At 33.2% G+C, this 14,790-nt stretch overlaps 1 long non-coding RNA gene across 9 annotated transcripts in view; it reads left to right on the forward strand.

Annotated features, from left to right (window-relative positions):
- Window positions 1–14,790, forward strand: part of LOC109502665 — a 325,020-nt gene that overhangs the window by 223,469 nt on the left and 86,761 nt on the right. The window lies entirely within an intron of this gene.

Genomic DNA, 14,790 nt, shown 5'->3' on the forward strand with positions numbered 1-14,790 from the left:
GTGTTAAATGTGTTATCTTTGACATGCCACATCTCCAAATTTTAACACTTAGTATACATACTTCAAATTTCTAATTACTCAAAGGGTAATGCATATAGAAATCCACATGTTTATTTTTTAACGTATTTTATTTGAGAGAGAAAGCATGCATATGCACAAGTAGGAAGGGACAGAGAGAGAGAGGGAGAGAGAGAATCCTAAGCAGGCTCCATGCTGTGAGTGCAACATCTGACTTGGGGTTCTGTCTCAAGAATCATGAAATCATGACCTGAGCTGAAATCAAGAGTCAGATACTTAACTGAGTGAGCCACCCAGGTGGCCCTAGAAATCCAAATGTTTAGGTTTCCAAGAAAATGTAGTAATTTCCAATGAGACTTGTTATTGCTCTTGACCATGATTATATCAGAGAAAGTCTCATTGATTTGACATCTTTTTTCTCTTTTCTTTCAGCTAGCACTAGGTAAGAAGTCAAAGGTGGTGATGTTATTATTTCTTCCTCAGTTTGCTCTATAGTACATATTCTGTGTTTCACTGTTTTTATGTTCATGAAAATTCTTCATGTTCATATAACTTGGGGAATGTGGCCAATTTTCAAATTGAAATGGGGGATGAAACTTAATGTTATCTGGCCAACTCAGAAAATAATCTTGATTTTGAGATTCATATTTGGACAAATTATAGCTACTTCATTCTGTATAATTAAAGTTTATATGCACATTTTTATATACATATTTTACACAGGTTTTAGTAAATGTTTATATGGATTATTGCAATGTATTGCAGATATTTTAATTAAAAAATTTTTATTATGTTTATTTCTGAGACAGAGAGAGACAGAGCATGAGTGGGGGAGGGGCAGAGAAAGAGGGAGACACAGAATCAGAAGCAGGCTCCAGGCTCTGAGCTGTCAGCAAGAACCCCACGCGGGGCTTGAACTCACAAACCATGAGATCATGACCTGAGCCGAAGTTGGTCGCTCAACTGACTGAGCCACCCAGGCACCCCTATAGATATTTTAGAAATTATCTAGTTTTTCTATGCACAAAAAATTATCTGGAGTTTGGAGTCTCACATTTTTTTTTCTAAGACAGAGAATTCCAGTTATATTTTATGAACTTAACTGAAGTTGGGAAGATAATGAAGGTAATAATGCAAAAGTTAGAAAGTTGAGTTATTCTAAATTATGACTATAAATAATTGAGGTGTTTGGACAATTTGTAGAGTTGGATCTCTCAGAGTTTGCTCTTGACCAAGAGCAGAATAAAAATCTGCCTAATTAAAAAAAAAACACTTTAAGATGGAATTAGTGGCAAAACAATCATCACAACCCACCTGCTCTGCCCAAGCGATCCTCATTGATAACTAATAATTCATCCGAAAACCTTTCCATATTCCTTACATTACAGTTTTACCAAAATATTTCTCCACATAAATATATAATATGGCTGCTACAAATACAACCTTACCTCAAAGTTATTTGGTGAGAGGGTAACTAAATTAAAGTTCCTATTATTTATTTTCTCACCAAGGACTTTGGGCTAAGGTTATATTTAGAATATTCATTGAGTAGCCACACCAGTCCCAACCAACTGGCCCATAATGAATTAGCCTGCTGGCTAATATATTTCAAAAATGAGATGAGATACATATTTTAATGTAACCCCAAATGTTCTTTTTATAAATAGACAAAAAATCTCAGCTTCAAATTCACAGTTTATATATATCAAAATTAAAAGGACATAGTGGGATTTTAACATATTTGAACAAATTTGGAGGTCTCAAGCTGCAATTGTGTTTTAAAACTTCTTTGTATGAACGAAATTGCTATTGGAAATGATAATTGCATTTCTCAAATACCAATATAATTCCAAACATTAAAAAAATTCAACATATTCCCACTCATTATTTGTACTTCAAGCATAGTGCTGTTCATATTCTAATTAATCATTATCATGTAATTTCTAATTACCTCAATTTTAAACCATTAAAAATTAGAAGATCAAAGTTTTAAATGATAGTCGCAATGAATTAGCCACCAAGAGTTGTGAGAGAATTGAATTTAATATAAGAAAAGAAAAATCTATTATTTTCAAATGTCATTTTTTTCATTAAGTGAATTTTACTTTGTATTAGCTGAAAATACCATATCCAGTAATTTTAGAAGTAAATTGAAAGACCTAATTATTGAGAGGAAAGATCAACTGATTAACAAGATAATATTTCAAAAGCTTCTATTTCCTCTAATGATACAAAACTATAACATATTAATATATTTTTGCTGTTGACTCATCCCAGAACAATTTTCAATTTTCCAAATGAGAGAGTACTGCTAAATAATCTATAACATTTTACAGAACAAACTTCACCAAAGTGCATAGTTTCTTTCTATGCCACAGAGGTGATCCTAGGAGATCAAAGTGAATTGAAATTTTATGTAAATATCAATTAAAAGAACTTCCGTTCTGACAAAAATAAATCCCATTTCAACAAGCGAATGAGCTCAAGTGACATCACTGTTGAGCTAGTGGAGGAGGGTAACATTCAAAGTGCTTTAGGGGTAAAATAGCAGTTTCTTTTGGAGGTTCAGAGTTCTAATACAGAAAGTAAATATGTCACGTTCACCTAAATAAATACTTTTTAGAATAACAGCTGAAAGTTAATTCCAAATTCAGAGAATGCAAACTCAGAGAAGTTTTATAGTAGAGCAGTGGAAATAAAGAGCTAATTTAGGAGACATAGAAAAATGTAAGACAAGGAAATCTACACAATAATAATATGAGAAGCAATTTAAAACTGGGACAGACCAAAGGGGTCCATGATTCACTGTGAAATTTAAACATGATTAATAGGAAGCGATGAGTTGAAATCATATTTTGCCATTTAAGGCACTGGTGTTAAGGGCAAGTTTAAATGAAGGAGTGGTTCCCAACAAAAGGTAAGAGTTCTGCTAAAGATAATTAGGATCAAGTCTCATTTACATGAACAAACAGTTTTAAATAGTTACAAAGTTTGCTGGTGTCATTTTGTTGTAGATGGAGTAGAAAATATAAAGGATAAGTTGGAGAGAAAAACAATTCTCTAAGAAAATTGAAAAAAAAAAAAAAAGAAACATATCCTGGATTTAAATAGGTGTGTCATAGGAAAAAAAGTAGTATAGCAAAATAATTACTTTATTTTTCAAAGTACAACCCCAGGCCAGAAAATAAAACAGGAATTATGGATTTCCAGATATACAAATATAAAATCTTTTAATACTTATAGGATTAGATCTCAGATCTGAAACATAAAAATATAATTATTTTTAAAAAGCCCTATGTTACCCAAAGAAATATAATTAACTGGAAGTTTGAGGAGGGTAAGAAATTTTAGGCTCTATGGAAATACATAGACCTCATTTGGACAAGACTAAAAGAAGACAAGAGAAGTAATTACATTGTAGTAGTGTACCAATGCCTTCCATGAAGAAAGAGGGTATTGGCATTTCTTTTTTCCAGTAAAGTTTGTTGAGCCATTTCGGTGGGAAATTGTAGAATGGTTATATGTAATACAGAATATATGAAATGTTTCCCTTTTCTAAATTCAAATTTCCATGAAGGCTTAATTTGCCTTGCTGAGCACCAAAAGGATAGAGGAACAATGAGGTGGTGTTTTTTGAGATTTTTTTCCATATCAACAAGGAAGAGCCAGTTCATAAATCGAAAATGATAAGAATGCAGTGGGAATTGACCCTACATTCCATATGTGTAATGCTGGAGGACAGTCAACTGCAAACTAAAGATTGAGTTGTTTCCTCCTTTGAGGTTCGCCATTGATAAGAACTCAATTACATTGCACTGGCATTAACTATTGATATTCCATTTTCCCAGATAAACTTTGAACCCTTCAAAATCAGCCATAATATTTTATTCATCTTCCTTAATGCATAGCACAATATGTCTTGTTTGGAAATTCAATGCAGTTGATCCTCATTTTTCATAGATTCTGTATTTACAAATTTGCCTACTGACTAAAATTTATTTGTAACCCTCAAATCAATCAATGCTCATGATAGTTTCACAGTAATTTAGAAACATTCATATGTACAGAGAGGTAAGAAATGTGAATCACCCAGCATATGCTTTCCCAGCTAAGATCAAACAAGAAGGTGGTTTGCCTTCTTATTTTGGTTCTCACAGTATAAACAAGTGTACTTTTTGTGGGTTATTTAATTCTATATTTTTCATATTTCATATTTTAATATTTTATTATTGATGTCACTGTTTAAAAAGGCGACCAAGCAGAGTGTTGGGTGCTATCTACTGTTCCTAATTACAAAAGGCTATGATATGCCTTACTGAGAAACTATGTGTGTTAGACCAGCTGTGTTCAGGCGTGAGTTATAGTGCCGTTGACTGTGGGTTCAATGTTAATGAATTAACAATATGTAAATAAGGTGTCTTTAAGCCAAAGACATGTAAAACAAGGTTATTTATGCAAAAATGTGTGGCCATCTAGATGTAAGCATCTAACCCTGCATTTTTTCAAGGAGCGATGATTCAGTATTTGTTAATTCAGTGTTTATAGTAACTTTACAGAACATAACTGCAGTGAATAATGAGAACCAAATGTATATATTTCCTTGAAAAAGTGTTCTTTCAGGTATGTATTTATTATTCATGAAGCTAGTTAGACTTACTTTTTTAAAATAAATGCTACTCATATGTTTTTTTTTTTTAAGTACAGATAATCTGCAATTAAATAGATTCAGGTTTTTATGTATTGAGTGGCTGAAGTTCTTGGATTTAATTTCTACCTCCACCAGTTGCATTCTGAATGACATGCTATAACTTTACATTGTCTCTAACTTCTTTTCCCTCATGTATATAAATAATTTCCTCAGGCAGTTATCCAGACACAAAGAGCTAGTGTACAACAAAATATTTTCCATACCCTACAATGCTGAAAAAATAATTATCCTTTGATTATATAGGTTTGATCTATGGTGACAAATTGACTTATAAGTCTATGGTGACTTATTTAAATAATTACTACTGGTATAAACATTTTACTCTTTTTTTTTTAATTGACTCAGCAACTACTAGATATTTGGAAGGCATTATATGTGGGGCTGTGAGCATGAGGAATGTAAAACTATAAAGCTCCTATTCTCAAAAGAGCTTATAGTTTAGGTGGAAAAATTTGGCATTCGTTCATTTTTTTAATAACAGAATAAGGTAGTAAATGATAAACACAAAAAAGTCAATTTCCATTAGGACACTAAGAAGGGTGAGACTATAAACAAAACTTCCCTCAAAGAGCCAGTATAAGTGATAGACAGTTCTTTCACATGGAAACAGGAAGAAACAAAGTGAAAAATTTATGTTTGGGGCATTTTATTTTTCTGAATTTTAAAAATTATTTAAAATTTGTGAAGAAAAATATTCCTAAGAAACATTCCTGTGCAATAATTTTTACCTAGATATGAGGTACAATATGTTTGATGTCAAGTTTGTTCCAACAGGCAATTTGGGGATTCATCTAACACACTTTGTTTCTTGCAAAAAATAACACAGACTTTTCTTAACTTGGTATATGCTTTAATGATGTTTGCTAGTTGTGACATGATCTCTATTTACACTAATTACTAACTGCTGTAATTATATAAATCATACTTATACATGCCAATGTACTTAAGATGTTATTTAAACAAAAACTTATTTTCCCTACCTGCAACAGGGGAGGATGAGGTGCTGAGATGTATTAAATAAGGAGGGTCAAAAACCAGAGATAGCATGAGTTGTGCAAGCAAATTGGTGGGGAGAGGAGACAGGCATTCTTTATTTGTGCTGAGTGGCCCTTCTTGTTTCTAAACCACTTTCTTATCCCTTAGTCATAAGTGCAAAATGCACAAAAGTTGGGATTCATGTAAGAAGGAACAGTCTTATTGGATGATGTAGCAATCCATCCCAAATGCTATTTCTTTGTAACCAGATTCTGTGTACCTATTGCATCCTTTACTTCTCTAACACATTTTGAATTTTGCTAAGCATATCAATAAATCAACAGCTAGTGCTATCGGAAGCCACTGATAAGCCTGGTTCTTCTATATATTACTTATTAGAAGAGAAAAGACAAAGAATGTATTAAACAGTGATAACATATCTGACATTTGACTTTCAATATTCCACTTGAGTATCGTGACAATCCGATGAGATTATGATTAGTTCTGTTTTGCCTATTGAAAAAAATAAGCTGGTTTTGATGAATAGTTTTTTTTTTTTTAATTTTTTTTCAACGTTTATTTATTTTTGGGACAGAGAGAGACAGAGCATGAACGGGGCAGGGGCAGAGAGAGAGGGAGACACAGAATCGGAAACAGGCTCCAGGCTCCGAGCCATCAGCCCAGAGCCCGACGCGGGGCTCGAACTCACGGACCGGGAGATCGTGACCTGGCTGAAGTCAGACGCTTAACTGACTGCGCCACCCAGGCGCCCCAATAGTTTTCTAAATTTACAGTGAATAAATGGTAAAATTGGTATTAGAACCCTGACTCTAATAGCTGCACTGGTACTATATTATATCAATAGCACCTATAGAACCCCTGTTGGAATCCTCTTAAGCCACAGGCATACACACCCCACCACTCAGACACAGTTTGGCTATAAAAAAAGTCTGAAAGAAAAGTTCCTTTTCTCTATGGCAAAAGCTGACAAATGTTTGTTCCATTATTTTTTCCTTTGATTCTGGATCTTGCTTGCCTGAGCCTGCATTTCCCACCAGGATTTGGGTCTCTGGCTCTTTGGGCTCTTGTTCCCTTCCCCATTGCTATTCATATTCCATAAGTACTGGTTAGTGTAGAACAGAGATCAAGGTATCAGTAGTCCTCTGATAAAATCTCAACCTTGGTGTTGGAGTAAATAGTAAAATGTACTTTATCTAGAAGCCTTACAGAGTTCAATAAGTTTGGTTTGGTGGTTGACATCAAAAAGGCAGAAGAGTGTTTTTTTAAGGATTGGAGGTTAGAAATTTAAGAGTAGGAAGACATGGAGAACTGTGGAATATAGGTTCAGTTAAAAAAAAAAAACAGCTTCTTATACTATCTCATTTTGTATAGACCCCAAACTAATTTATTTCTACTTGAGTATAGTTGACATGTAATGTTACATTAGTTGCAGGTGTACAACATAGTGATTTCACCATCTCTATACTTTATGCTGTGCTCATCACAAGTATAGCTACCATCCGTCACATGCAAGTCTATTAAAATATCATTGACTGTATGCCCTGTACCTTCACCCATTTTGCCCATCTCCCCCATCCACCTCCCCTCTTGAAACCACCAGTTTTCTCTCTGTATTTATAGTCTGATTTTACTTTTTGTTTGTTTATTCATTTGTTTTGTTTTTTATTCATTTGTTTTTAGGTTCCACATATGAGTGAAATTGTTTAGTATTTCTTTTTCTCAGTCTAACTTATTATTACCTAGCATAATACCCTCTAGATGACTCATGTCATCTTACATGGCAAGAGCTCATTCATTTTTATGGCTGCATAGAATTCCAGTGTATATATGAATACCACATCTTCTTTATGCACGTGTCTATCAGCAGACACATTGTTGTCTCCATATCTTTGCTATCTTAAATAATGCTATAGTAAACATAGGGGTGCATATATCTTTTCAAGTTAGTATTTTTGCATTCTTCATGTAAATACCTAGAAGTGGGTTTATTGGACATATGGTAGTTCTATTTTTAATTTTTGAGGAACTCCATATTGTTTTGCGTAATGACTGTACCAATTTACATTCTCACCAATAGTTCAGGAGGGCTCCTTTTTTTCCACATCCTTGCGAATACTTTTTACTTCTTGCCTTTTTTATAACAGCCATTCTGACAGGTACAATATCTTGTGGTTTTGATTTTCATTTCCCTGAAGATTAGTAATTAGTAATGTTGAGCATCTTTTCGTGTCTCTTTTGGCCATCTGTGTATGGAAAAATGTCTATTCAGTTTCTTTGCCTAGTTTTAATCAGTTTTTTTTGATGTTGAGTTTTGTGGATTTCTTATGCATTTTGGATATTAATTCTTTATTGAGTATACAGCTTGCAAATATCTTGACCCATTTAGTAAATTACCTTTTTGTTCTGATGATGGTTTCCTTTGCTGTGTAGAAGCTTTTTTAGATTTGATGTAGCTCCATTTGCTTTCTTTTGTTTCTGTCTCCCTTGACTCTGGAGTCAGATCAACAAATATATCACTAAGACTGATGTCAAGGAGTTTCCCACCTATGTTTTTCTCTATGACTTTTATGGTTTCGGGACTCACATTCACATTGATGTTGAACATTCAGGTTTTCATCCATTTTGAGTTAATTTTTGCATATGGTGTAAGATTGTAGTCAAATTTTATTCTTTTGTATGTGGCTGTCCAGTTTTCCCAACATTTATTGAAAAGACTGTTCTTTGTCCATTGTATGTTCTTGGCTTTCTGGTGATAGATTAATTGTCCGTATATGTGTGAATTTATCTCTGTGTTCTCAATTCTGTTCTGTTAATCTGTGTGTCTGTTTTTGTACCCATCTCATACTGTCTTGATTATATAGTTCTATAGTATAGTTTGAAGTCAGAGAGCATGATATCTCCATCTTTGTTCTTTCTTAAGATTACTTTTGCTATTCAGGTTCCATACAAATTTTAGAATTATTTGTTCTAGTTCTGTGAAGTATGCCCCTTAAATTTTGATAGATGTGAGCAATAACTTCATTTGTTTTCTAAGTCAGTCTTCTATTTCATAAATTTGTCTGGTGTGTGTGTGTGTGTGTGTGTGTGTATACACATATATACATAAAGATATACATATTTACATGAGTATATATTGTACACATACCATACACATAACTTTATTACATTGTTTCAACATACAAAACTAATATTATACATATTCTTTTGCTTGTGAGATACTTGTTAGTAGACTCTTAAATGTTCATGAAAATGTCCTAAAAACTATAAAATCCTATTCTATCAAAGTTATAGCTGTAATTAATTTTTTTTGTTATGGGTTGCTTTAGTTTGCTTTTTTTTAATGAATTTTGAACAGCATGATATATACCTGTTACAGTAGATGAGATTTAGGGGAGAATTCCTAATTAAAGTACGTGTGTGTGTGTGTGTGTGTGTGTGTATAAAATATATACAATATATTTATATATTATATATATATATATATATAATATATATAATTAGCCTTCAGAATAAATAGCTTTGTAAGTTGTCACATTTTCTCTGAATGTTGTTAGAAATAAGTACTAGTCTTTTAGGCCTAATTTTGTTACATTTGTATTCTGGCTAGGGGGATTGAATGGATAAAATTTTCTGGAATTCTGTTTCTTCAGGCAAGTATTCCAACTGGTGAAGAAAGAAATGAAGTGTAATTATCTCACATTTCACCTCTATACTGCTGGCATAGAAACCTAAGACATGCATTGTATTTATCAAACACAATTACCACTATTTGTCTGTTTCCTCATTTATGAGCTCTTTGAGAAAAATGACCCCATTTTAATGTCTTTGTTTTTCCAGTACCTGGCATAGTACTTGAACATAGGGGATATTGGAATAGTTTATTTGGAGAACTTTCTATGAGAAGAGGTGGCTAGGCCAAGAACAGGGGACACTTTTTAAAAAGAAGAAAAATGGTCTCTTTACTTCAGCTGTCCCCCTTACCATATCTATCCCTACAAAACACCTGGCCCATGACTCTTAAAATACATTGGTTTCATTTCATCGAACATTAGTTAAGTCTTTATTTCAACAAGTGGGAATATCAGTATCAGTGCCAATATCAACTGTGGGAGTGGGTCAGTTTTTATGTTAATTGCTAACATAGAAACCAAGATGTTAACTTTTTTTAATGTGTGCCATTGAAAGAATTCTTACCATTTTCTTTATTCCAAATTTGTGAGTGGATATTTCCTGATATGATGTTGAACCTCATGACAGAGAAATGAGCCTTTTCAACAGCCTTTCAATGAGTCAACAACTGGCCTTTTCCCATATGTGGTAAAATATTAAATATTTTAAGTATTCACATTGATAATTCATTAAGCTGACCTCTAGTAAAATGTGGATTTCTGGAGTTTGGTCTGTTTCCGTGCACAGGCTTCCCCATGATTTATATGTTTTACAATGACTCCTACTTTCCAATCTTCTTGTCACCAATTTTACTCTTTCTGATCAGTCTTTTCTGTTGCTCTCTCTGGAGTCTCATTTCAGTCTGCCTCATAAAAAATATATTAGTTATCATCCTAAAAGACTTGCAGCTTCTGTTTCTGTGCCCATCTACATGCAGACTGCTCTAACAGGCATCAGTGGGTCTGCTTGCTCGAATATAGTAGGGTCCAGGATTATTATTCAAGGTAGCTTCTCCAGGTCCCAATGATCCCCTGGCCTTGTGCTAATGGGTTTTTCTCCTAAAGATGCAAATAATAGCTGCCTAAAATCCTGTTTTAATTGTCTCAAAATGAGACAATCTGGCATCCTTGCAGACCCATAAATAATCCTCTGAAACTACTTGCAGAAATACTGTATCAAGATGTTTTTTTGAAACTTTGTAGTTAAAAATGTGCAATGCCAAATTGCTACCATAAACCAGATCACATCTGTAGGAGGAGGGGGTTTGCTGAAAGAAGCTTCTCTCTGAGTCTCCCCTTTTACTGTAGATATAAAAATCACCTTTATTCATTAATATTGCTGTACCAGTGATGTTAGGATTCAAACACAGTATCCAAAGAGCCAGTGTAAAGTTGGGGCTTTAAGAAAATGAAAAGTGAGGCTTAATTTGTGCTGCAGTCAGATTAATTGTGCTTATTTTTTTTAAACCATATTGGTTAAACTACATTCTATCACTATTTAAATGTATACTTCAAAACTATCCAGAAGTGCATTTTAAGCACTTTGATAATTTGTACCTAGGATTAGGAGAGTAAATAGGTTAAATTAGAGTAGTAAAGAGTTCTTGATGAAACTTATTAAATAGAATGTAGCCGACCCATATGGAAAATTGAATGCAGAGAGCAAGGGTGTTAATGTTAACCAAGCCTCAATATTTATAACTGGCATTTATATTTACCATTACGTACTCAGATGTACAGTCTCTGAAGCATAGTAAGTATGCAATAAATATTTATTCAACACATGAATTAATGACTATAACTTTTAATACCATCCTTAGTTTCTGATAAAAACATTGCATATAGTTTCATAGGCATTCACTTCAACAGTAATTAGACATTCATCCAGAAATCTAATTTCCATAATCTTAGCCCTCTGGAAAGGAGTCAAGAGCCCCACACTCTGCATGTGAGAATATTGTACAGCTTTTGGTGTTCACAAATGAGGAACTCTGCTACCACAGATATCAAGTAGCATTGTGTTTAAGAGTTAAACAGAAAAAAAAGATGCAAAACACAACTGCTTAACATTTCAGGGTATGGATACAGAGAGATAAGTTTCAGTCATATAGAATATTCATTTTCACTGAAAGTTTATATATTGTTATACCTTGATAAATAAGTGATTTTTTTTTTTCATTAAGACTTTGATGAAAACGAGATGCCGGAGAAGGAGAGGGTAGGAAGAATATGTGTCACGATTCATCATTATCAGACTGTAGTGGGGACTGGATTATTTAGTGAGCCAGGCACAGTGAAGGCTAATCAGTGAAAATAGAAATTAGCTGATTAAGCAATCTTAAGAGACAATACACATTACAAAAATAGAGGATTTGGAAAAAAAATTCATTTATCCTGTTCAGCCTTATTATTCTTCCAGAAAAAATTATTTAAAGAATTTATGAAAGAAAAGTTTCTTCCTTAATTTATTTCTAGGGGAAAATAACATTAGAATAACTTTTCTTAGTAGCCTGCATTATCTCTTAGCAATCTCTACTCTCAAAAGGCACTTCATAATATTGAATACAAAATTTTGCCAAGTGACAAGCTGATAAATTATCCATGCAAATATTTAAATATTTACCAGCTTATATTTCAACTTTTTATTTCTTTTCATGGTTCTCTATTCAATGTTTAAAATGTTTTGGGGGCACATTTTTTTTCCTGCATTCTCTGTATCAATTAGTAAAAATTTCTGGGCCTCTTCAAAATAGTATCTGAATGTATAATCTGTTGAATGTGGAAACAAATCAATCAAAAGATAGTTACTGATTTTAATTTTAGGTCTATATGAAATAAAAAGATTTATGTCCCTGTCTCAAATAACAGGAGGATTGGATAAAATATTAAAAACAACATTTTTTAAGATATTGGGCAACAGGCAGCCAGGATGGTGATTCCTGAGTGAGAGAAAACAGATAAGGTGAACCCTCTGGTCACCTCAGCTTCCTGCCTAGAAGCAGGAAGGGGTTGTAGTGCAGGGTGAGAAAACCTGCAGAGAATGTGGTGGTCACTAATATCAGACGATATAGATCAAAGTTCAGGGAGGTCTTAGTGCTTATAATTTGTGGCTCAATAATGGAGAGGGATTGTTGCACAGAGGGAAGGGCAAAGAGCTTTGAAGAGGACCCCTCGATTCTTCAGCTGAGTACCCCTCAATACATGTGTTAAAGGAAGTTACACAGGTTGGGGAAAGGCTTTCCAGAAAAGAGGAAACCTAACAATTTGCAAATCTCACACATGGTTAGGAATAGTTCATATTACCACCAGTCCAAATGGAAAAATCTCAATAAATAAGGCATCATAGTTCTCAGAAAGATACCACCTTAGTAATAGAGCTCAATTGGCCATAGATTAAAGACTGCTCTGCACTGACCTAAAAAAGCTTAAAAGCAAACCTCAGATGTATTAAACAAATCCCAAGTAATGTAAACTACATGCTAAAAAAGTCCAATACTACTTACATGAATGCAATAATATGAGGAACCCAAAAATGTAAAATTCATACTTCAGCATCCAAATTTCCAGACATGCTCAGAAGCAGGGAAATATGACCCATAATGAGGATAAAATTCAAACAATGCAAACAAAGTCAAACAATACATGAAGTAAATTTTAAATTGTAAGTTCTAATTATAATTGTATTTAAAACAGATCCAGAAAAATAAAATGTGCTCCCTATATACAGAAGAGTGAGGAGAAAACACAAACCTGATAAAGAGAATGAAGTGAATAAATACAAACAAGAAACACAAATGGAAATTCTAGGGAGATAAAATGTGATACCAAAATTGGAAATAAAATAATGAAATTAGCAATAATTAGGTATTGAAGAAGAAATCAATAGACTTAAAGACCTGGCATTAAAAACTAAAGTGAAACACTTAGAGAAGAAATAGAAGCAAAACAACTAGCAATTCAGTCACCTGAGGAACGATATTAAATGTACTAAAATATCCATAATTTAGTTCTCAGGAGAGAAAGCATACAAAGAAAACTTGAAGAAAGGTAAAAAATAAAAAATAAATTAAAAGAAATTCATGGAGACTATAAAACTAAATACCCTGGAAATTCTAAGAACACAAAGCAGAATAAACAAAGAAAACCATACCAAGGCACACTGAAATTAAACTTTTAAAAACTGATGATAAGGAGGAAATCTAAAAGCAGAGAACAAAAAAGGTAAGAACCAAGAAATCGTGAGTGAAGTGATTAAGTGATATCTTTAAAGTGCTAAAAGAAATAACTGACAAACTCAGATTTGATAGCCAGCAAAAATAATTTTTTAAAACATAAATAAAAGCAAACTAAAGACTTTTCAGACCAAAACAAAACAAATCAACAAACAAAAAATAGACCTGCCTTATCACATATGTTTAAAAGTCTTTTTGGCAGAACAAAAATTTGGAGCACCCCAAACAGTAATTATGCAGTTATCTACAAAAGGCATTGCCTATCTTTAAAATGTTCTTTAAAATATAACTGCCCCAGGGCACCTGGGTGACTCAGTTCGTTAAACCTCTGATGGCTCAGGTCATAATCTCCCGATTCATGAGTTAGAGCCTGGAGCCTGCTTCAGATTCTGTGTCTCCCTCTCTGTCTGCCCCTCCCCAACTTGTGCTCTGTCTCTCTCTCTCTTAAAAATAAGTAAATATTAAAAGCATTAAAAACATCATTTCATCAGAAAATACCTAAAAAATAAATAAAATAAAATATAACCTCCTCTTTATAGCAAAAATAATAAAATGTATCATAGTGTTTACAACATATGTAAAAGTAAAATACATGACATCTGTAATGCAGAAGAATAGGAGGTGGGAAATAATGGCAAAAACAAATCTCAATAATTTCATTCAATAGTCTTATAACACTCTTCATGAGAACTGTAATGCATGCCACATATGGAATTGAAAATTTTGCAATAGCCACATGAAAAAAGAAACAGGTGAAACTAATTTTAATAATATATTTTATGCAACTCAATATATGCAAAATATCACTGCAACATGTATCCAGTGTAAAAGTTATAGAATATTTTGTATTTTCCTGTACTAAATCTTTAAAATCCAGAGTGTATTCTTACTGCATTTCTTAGTATCAAGTGCTCACTGGCACATGTGGCTGTTGGCTACCATATGGAACAGAATAAATAGATCATGATTGCAGTGCTGGTTGTATGAACTATAATACATTTGTCAAAACTTACCTAATTGTATGCTTAAAATGGGTAAGTTTTATTGTATTGCATTATACTCAGCATGTAGATACCACCTAAATCACACTATAGAATATTTCCATCATTCTTGAAAGTTCTCTCATGACCTTTCCAGTCAATCTCAACCTTACCCATAGAAGTTAACA

The sequence above is a fragment of the Felis catus genome, chromosome C1 (genome assembly GCF_018350175.1).
Source record: "Felis catus isolate Fca126 chromosome C1, F.catus_Fca126_mat1.0, whole genome shotgun sequence".
In the NCBI taxonomy this organism is placed as follows: domain Eukaryota; kingdom Metazoa; phylum Chordata; class Mammalia; order Carnivora; family Felidae; genus Felis; species Felis catus.